The sequence below is a fragment of the Papilio polytes genome, unplaced genomic scaffold (genome assembly GCF_000836215.1).
Source record: "Papilio polytes unplaced genomic scaffold, Ppol_1.0 DF823731.1, whole genome shotgun sequence".
NCBI lineage: Eukaryota > Metazoa > Arthropoda > Insecta > Lepidoptera > Papilionidae > Papilio > Papilio polytes.
The window spans coordinates 3,396,148-3,404,716 of record NW_013525473.1 but is presented as its reverse complement, the minus strand read 5'-3'; positions in this window follow the sequence as shown (position 1 = coordinate 3,404,716).

The window sequence follows — 8,569 nt, the reverse complement described above, 5'->3', positions numbered from 1 at the left end:
GCATGTAGAGATTTGAAGAAGTCTTAAGCACTCTAATTGTCACATAGACCTATGCCAAATAGATAAGTATTAAAAGTGGTTTGAAGCTTTCCAAAAGCATGCAAGACTTTCCAAGGTAAAAAGAGTGAAATCTCATCATTTAAAGTAGACTAAACAGAAGGTGCGTTGTGACGGACAGGTTTAATCGTTTAACCTGCGCTGTACTGACAAGTGCAGACAAACAATGGTACATTAGTCGGGGCTAAGTACACTAATTAAACAACGCAACGGTAAGCGACGGAAACGACGGCACTCATAACAGTGACCGGGTAATGGCTATTCTTATTAATGGTACCACTGCAAATTTAATCTAAGATTGTATAGATTTTCGATTAAAGGTAATTAGAAATCATCGTGTTACTATGCATAACATTGCCAGGAGGACAAGATGGTCCAAGGTATGCCACAAAATTAAATTGTTCTCGAGAGACAAAGAAACCTACTTACAAAAATATCTAACTAGGACAGTAAGAAACCGAAAAGTACAGAAGGGGTCAGCTTCGGGTGTAATTTTGCTAAAGTAACCGTGCAGGTTTCTACTAAAACTTGATAGAGAGATAACGATATACTTTAGTGTTAATGATTCAGCATTGGAAGCCTACGCTTTGAGCATTGATTGAAATGACACATTGTTCGTGAGCGTGCGAATAACGGAACACAAGTTACGAGTACGACGATCATAACAATAACTCGAGGCTGTTCACATTTGCTTGCACTATTAAGGTGTTAGTATTTCCTACTGATTGAACGTAGACATTGCTTTTCTATTACTTGCACCGAAAGGCTGTTAACTTATTCTTACGTTACAATAAGTTATTTATTATAAAAAAAATGTATTTATCTTAATTTATAACTTCTTTACATTTATTTAAAAAATCTTAAGTTTCTACAAAAACTTAGTTTTTTTGTTAGATGTTACATTTCACGTAATTATTTCACGTTAGAATTTGCCCGTAGCGTCGTGCATTATTGTGCTTGATTGTGAAAGTACTAAATCACGAGAAAATCAACGATACAAACTGATAGTTGGTCAATAGGACAAATTAAATTAGTTAAAGTAACAAAAACTAACTTGAATGAAAGTCAGAGACACGAATTTAGTTACACAATAACTTATCATTTACTAACTGTAGAGTTAGAACTTAAGCGTCACATCTAAGCATATTAAAGCATCCCGACCATAGTATATACCAAACTAGCTGTTGCTCGCGACTTTGCCTGAGAAATTAAAAAAATATGGCCTATGTTACTCACTGATAGTAGCTTACGTAGCTATACGTAGCTTTTTAATGGCGAGAGAATTGAAACCGGTCCAGTAATTTTGAGTTATTTTAATACATACAAAAATACAAACCTTGCCTCTTAATAGTATTCGCATAAATACGTATTTAACTTTTAATTGTTGTTCACTCTGTGAATATTTACGACTTCATCCTGCGGAATCTTAATTGTTCATTTATTAGAGTTTTAGTTTTGTTGAGTAATTTTCTTAATATAAAATTGTATTAAACACTACAATGTACAAGTTAGTTTAAAACTGCAAAGTGGACTAGTAAAGTGAAGCGGACATCCGCGAACTAGTTTTTTTCTTTGATCTCTTTCGTGTACAGGCCAGTTGTATATAACGATGTCATTTATAAACGGAAAAAAAAAACATAATATATGTCTTAAGTACAAATCAAGGTCAATAAATGAACCTGTTACGAGCTCTATATTATTATTATCACCACCTTCCTGTTTATCGTAACTTTAAACTTCATAAAAAGTTAAGACAAAAATATTTTATCTATGTTAGAAAGCGCTACGAGGTTACGATAAAATCAATCCTCTATTTAATATGTATATTAACTACTTTTTTGGACGCCCTGCGAAAATAAAAAAAAATATTAAAACGTAGGTTGTTTTCTTCCAGACTATTTTACATCTGTGACAAATTTCATCAAGATCCATTGAGCTGTTCTGAAGATACCTTCTAACAAACATCCATCCATCTAAACTTTCGCATTTATAATATTACTAAGACTAAGTTTTCTTTTTCTCTTATAGTTTTAGCTAGGGCACATCTATCTCGCTGTTTAATAATGTTTTAGTCCTTTCCTACACTTCTACCATTATTCTCTAATACAAGTAACGATAAGTAACAGTTTGTTCTTATGTTTTTTCCAATAAAGATGCGTCATCCTCGTCTGAGTCATTGACAAGGACAAAACTCTTCATACCTACTGCCTGCATCTTATATGGAATCTACATTCATTAACTGCGAATAAGAAAATATCGTAGGAGGAACTTATATAGCACCAACTAAGTTATTGTTTTGAATGCTAGTTGCCAGATAACAATACGAATATATGGTAATATATCAGAATATCTGGAAATCTCACATATCAATTATTCGGAGTTTAATAACTACAGTTTGTAGCATTGGCAGATATATTTTTTTGCTCAATAATTTCATTAAGACTACACAATTATAGTCTATCTAAAATAATAATAAATTCTTATACCAGCGTGTCAAAAATATTGAAATTACCTTGCATTGGAGAAGCAGCGATGTTTTTCGAACATTGGGCAATGAAAGGTGTGAAGTTAATAACAAAAAGATGAGTGATTTAACAACAAAGTAACGGCTAAAATACGTACGTATATAAGGAGTTACATGTTATATGTAGGTATAAATATATTTGCACAAGTGGACGAGACTAAATAAACGGTTGACTATCGACATGAATACATTTACAGACGAGTTGTGATCCATGATTTTATTACTGTAAATAATTATATCGCACAAATTGATATGTCTACATAGTTTCTTAGATATTTAGTTAAATCTGGGGCACTGCATAATGATGTGCATTAAAAGTTGTTATTAAAGTTGGTTTATGACAAGATATCATTACATCGACGTTCGCAATACCTGGTTACAAAATAAATACCTAGCGAAGTCCTAGATATTTACCGTTCATCAGTGACGATAATGTTGTTAATATTTTTGAAGTAAACAACTTGTAAAGTCCTTGATAGATGGACTAAGGGCCTATTCCATCAAATTGTAAATCGTCTGATAACTGATTGTGGAAATATCGGATATTTTTCCCTTATCTGACAGTCATTTTTAAACAATCTGAGCTTCTAGCCAGTGGTGGGATAGGGCCTAAATGTTAAGTTTTTATGCGTCTTTGCATGAGAATGGAAGGTACAACTAAAGGCTACATATTTTTTGCAAAAGATAAAAATGACCGACTGGCGACTTACGAGTACATGCAAATGTAATAAACACTCGTTTTTTACTGAAAGTTAGGAATAATTTATTCGTCGTTAATAGTGTCACTAAGTTAAAATTTATTTTAGTATAAATAGTTTTAAATCCAATATTCACTTTGACTCGAGTTGTTTTTATTTCTACACAAAGTAAGTTATTAAGCGAAAATTTCTGATAAAAAATTATGGTAATACTAAAATGACAATGCATCGTGCATTGATATGGTTATTTAAATTTTCGTCCTACACACTGTCATAGAATCTTCAAATAAAGCAACAATGACCTATTGATTCAATGTCTTATATCTGTCCAACATCAATATGACTAAGCCATGACTTATAACTAAATCGTTGCATAACCTTCTTTAAACATGTAACAGAAGATGATCATAATTCTCACACATGATAATTAATCTTAAATAATGGCCGTAACACACCGTCATATTTGAATTGACTATCATTATTATTTTTTATGTCATAAAGTGGTAAACGAGCAAGTGGCCACCTGAATCCGTCATAATGGCGAAGCGACCGCTGCCTATAGACATTCGCAATGGCGTATGCGTTTACCCTTGATCGACGGAGGAGGAGAAACTCAAAAAGAGGATATTTCCTCTTCCTATGCGTCTCCTGCACCGTCTAATCCACTTTACCTTTCCATCCTTTTCGTAAAGGACGACGGTTGGGAAGAAAGGAACTAAATTTATTTTAATTCAAAATCAATCCATACTTAGTTCTAATATAGCTATCTAGACAAAACCTCATTACTTCCTTGTTTACGTGAAATCTAGAAATTTTTATCCATATAACGCTTACCCTTGCTTGTTAATTTCTCTAATATCGACGCAATATTTCGAACGATAAAATTGATCAGGAGGTAATATATTCAATATTTTACTCTAAGCAATTACCAGAGCAAGGTAATCAAAAGTAGAGATAACATATTGTAATTGAAAGTGTTGCAGAAAGCTTGCGGGAGATTTTACGCTCGAGCAGGCGTATAATTTACAAATTTCACTTCTTAATTTACATGAAGTTAATCGATTATGATTTTCACGCTGCCTGTTGTTCATAGATGAATGTATTTCTTGCAACGTAATAGCCTTTAATTGAAAGTTTGCGCTATGGTTTTTTTCAACAATTTATGACTAAATTCATATTAGGTTATAATAGTATGATTCCAATTTCTTTTATAAACGACAAAATCTACATATGTAGATTGCTGTAAAGAAATAGCAAATCATTGATTTTAACAAAGAACAAATTAATGTTTGATATAGAAAGCTAGCATAACAATAAGATACCATCAAAAAATTTCTAAGTTTGCAAAAACAACTTGTATCTACGCAATTATAAAATAATATAGAGCACTTAGAGATTTACGTCCCCTGAACCCTCTTTTTTATAACCTATGTTATCCACTTGTCCCCAAAACTGTTGTCCTATCATAAAATCAACTAAAAAATCCCTTGTCTTTTCTCACATAATTATAAACCCCATTAACATTAACACTAGTGTAAACGAGACTTGGCAGAGTTTAAATAATAAAATGTATTTAATTAATAATTCAACAAATAATAAGTAAAAACTCACCAAAAATTAAAATATCCTCTGGAATTTGTAAGAAGCTCAATGCACAATCACACACTTGATCAAATAAACAAAAGCCGTACTTTTGTACCGATCATTTGAAATCAAGTTTCGTTGGAACCGTTATGCACTTTAAACATAAATACACAAACGAATGAAAAGATATTGGTTATAAAGTCTAATTAATTAATATTATTTTAATAAATGAAATTGTTCGTTACACACACTGGCGTTCGTTCGATCGTTTTGTGTCGTTCAACCGGACAGACAGGGTACGTTACTCGCTGCCCCGTGCTGCCCCGGCGCGACGACTGATCACTGTGCATGTGGGACGGAATAGCTGACCTGTATGTACACGTGTGCGCTCGTGTGCGTGTAGAGAGCCTTCGCTGCGCGGGCGATTATAATGTTACTAGTAAAAATAGTTCCTACACTATTGTAGGTTAAATTAAGTTTACGTTTTATTTGGAAAATCAATACTAGCCAGATAGCTACATTAAAAAATAACGTGTTAGAAAACTGAATATTGTAAAATATTTACTTACAAATTTCATAGCTTTCAACATAAAGTTTCTTTTTAATCTTCATTTAAATGAAATTAATTAACTTTACTTTGTAAAAAAATCCATAATTTTTGTAAATTAAGCCCATCATAGAATGTTTAAAACCTAACTTTAAAATTATGATGTCAAACATGGTAACACAGCGCTAACAATTCAGTTAGGAAAATCCCGATCGCAGTATCCCATAACTTAAAAAACCTTATTAGAAGTGCTTTATTGAATCAATTTCTTAGAATGTTAGATTTTGCTGAATCTTCGTATGCCATCAAACATATTATAATAATCGGAACAAGTAAAGCCGGTTAGGTGTGTTACTTTAACCACTTGACAACGGTCATCGTTCTACATAACCGTTTTTAATGTCATTTAACGTTTCGTTTCCGATAATTGTAACAAAATCATTTTATAATCTAATTAATCAAAGGATCAACTCAAAATAAATGACAAATTAAAACTATTTTGTATTTCATAGAGGTATCCAAAAAATTGTTATCTCTAATTTTAACAATATATTAAATATATCCTACTCCAAATAATATAAAAACTCTGGCACAATGTGCATTTATTTAGTTTATGATTATTTTTCTTTTAGTGCCATCTAGAATTTGTAAGATGAACTTTGCAAATTACGTTGTTTGACGAGTCAACCTAAGTTTAGCCTTCTTAATGCCATCTATTGTAATGTTCTGCAAACATTACTAAAACATCAATAAAAAATTTTAGGCAACTAAAAAACTAAAAAAAACCTTTAAAATGGTACGATAATCCTAAAGTGACATCGATAGAGACAAAATGTTTTGTTAAAGTACACATGGACCTGAACGACACTTTTTTGGTTGAAACAAAAAGTTAACACAATTAAAAAAGACAATACAACTCAGATATAATAAAATAGCGTATAATTTTTAAGTTCATTTTATTTTCAATAACATAAAAATGTTATGTTTTTTCCATTTTATACATTTCGAAATGAATTTCAGTGGGTACGAATCTGATCACTAAAATGTTCACAATAAGTTGAAGAGTTTACACTACAGTACAGTTTGGCTTTGCACGAACTCGTGGTATGGCTGTCGCCATATTTAGAATTTCTTTTTTCACTTATTTCCAAATGCTGTATCTTACATTCGTACGAGCAAAAATCTACAATACTCCACAGCAGTTCATCACAATATTCAACAAAATGTATTGTAATAATTTACTCACTTGGGTCGATCATTCTCTTTGATTTTTGTATTTCTGCTATTAAATGTTGATATGCTAAAATTTTTATGATATTTTCCATTTTATATAAACAAAAATACATCGTTTACCTAAATCAGGTAAAATTGTACAAAAATTATCATTTGGTCTTACAAAAATCGTTAAAACGATCGACCCGAAGCAATATTCACTACAATAAATAGAACTAGCTAACTGGAATTGAAGGTCCCTTAAAAGTATGTAATTTTAGATAAAAAGCTGTGATCAACCAATGCTACTTTCTCTTAGCACGCGCGTCTAATCGCCGCATCTCATTTAGAAAACTTTCCAATTCGCTTGTACAATTGACCACGGCTTTTTATAACACTAATTTTATTGTTTCATAATAGTCGACTAACTCTAAAGAGGCGTCCATATTCATAGCATGAAGAAAAATGCAAATTCACCAATTCTTACATAAATATTGAAAAGATTTGACAGTTTACATATAAACTCTAATTAATAATAAACTGTTTTTAAACTTTTTATCAGTAATTTATCACTGTAAATTTTACAATATCTAAAATGAACAATGGGTGTGTGATTGACAATTTTAACGGGAACTTAATTCCATTTAGAGATTTCCACGATTATCCATAATGCTTCGCTGCACATAATCTTTTAGTTTTTAATGTTATTACAAAAAAAATAATAAAAAAAATCCCCGTAACGTGGTAAGACATCAAATGGAACCAAACATTTGAAAATATGTGAAACAAGTTTTGCTACTTTAAATGCTCATCATTGTTATAAAATGAATATTAAAAAAAGGTATTTCTTTAAAATAAATTGCATGATTATAAATTAGATCATTATTATTAGATACATATATTATTGCTTGTCAATTTACTTAAATAAAAGGCGGCAGAAAAATAAATAAAACATTTGTCAAAAGATGAGCATAGATTAAGACATTATATGTGAACAAGGGAGATATAGTCTACATTAGTTTCAGAGCGTAAATGTGATAATTCATTGGTTCTTTAATTTTTTTTTCAGGTTAATAAGTCAAATTATAATAATATGGCAATGTTTAATTAGAGCTTTTTAAGGTTTTATCTATACTAAAACATGTGGATTTTACTATATTAGAAGCACCATAGAATAGGTTAAAATTCTCCAATAAATTTAATGTTAGAATCAATTTATCTAAATTGAATTTTGTTTAATTGCAATGTTTTTTTAATTCGATTCTTTGCAGTAACATTAAATTAAATTAATCTTTGTTTTTTACAAATTAAATGCATGATTGTAATCTTGCCATTTTGTTTCTTTAAAATAATTACACTTCGCAATGTATTTAATGAACAATCGCATTTACGCACCGAATCACATGTTTTATTGCATTATGGTATTTGTATGTACATGTAAAACCATGTGTAGAATTTTAATTTAGTAATACTACACTAAAACTGGCCGTCATATAAGTATCCGCCATGTTCTCCTAAATATAACTACGCAATATAATATTCTTAACTAGTCAATATTTACAAATAATACAGTTCATTTATCTCTATATAGAAATTAAAATATATTTCTATCATTCTTCGATTCACAATAACGCAAAATAATTTAACAGAGTTCATTTTTGCACTCACATTTACAATATAGTTCCGTAACTAATTTGTTACAAGTTTACTTCGTCGATTTGAAACAACACATTTAGAATATATCACCCAATAAGCGAGCACAGCAATACTCACCGATCTTATCGTAGCTTAATTAATTAAAAATGCAGAATATGTGATAACGTCAAGGAATATATTACAATGAACGGCAATTGAACATTATAGTCCGCTCGCATCAAATAGGAACTATAAGATTCACAATGCCCGCGCACGCCGCGCACACTATATGTACAGCTGCGGCGCGCCTAC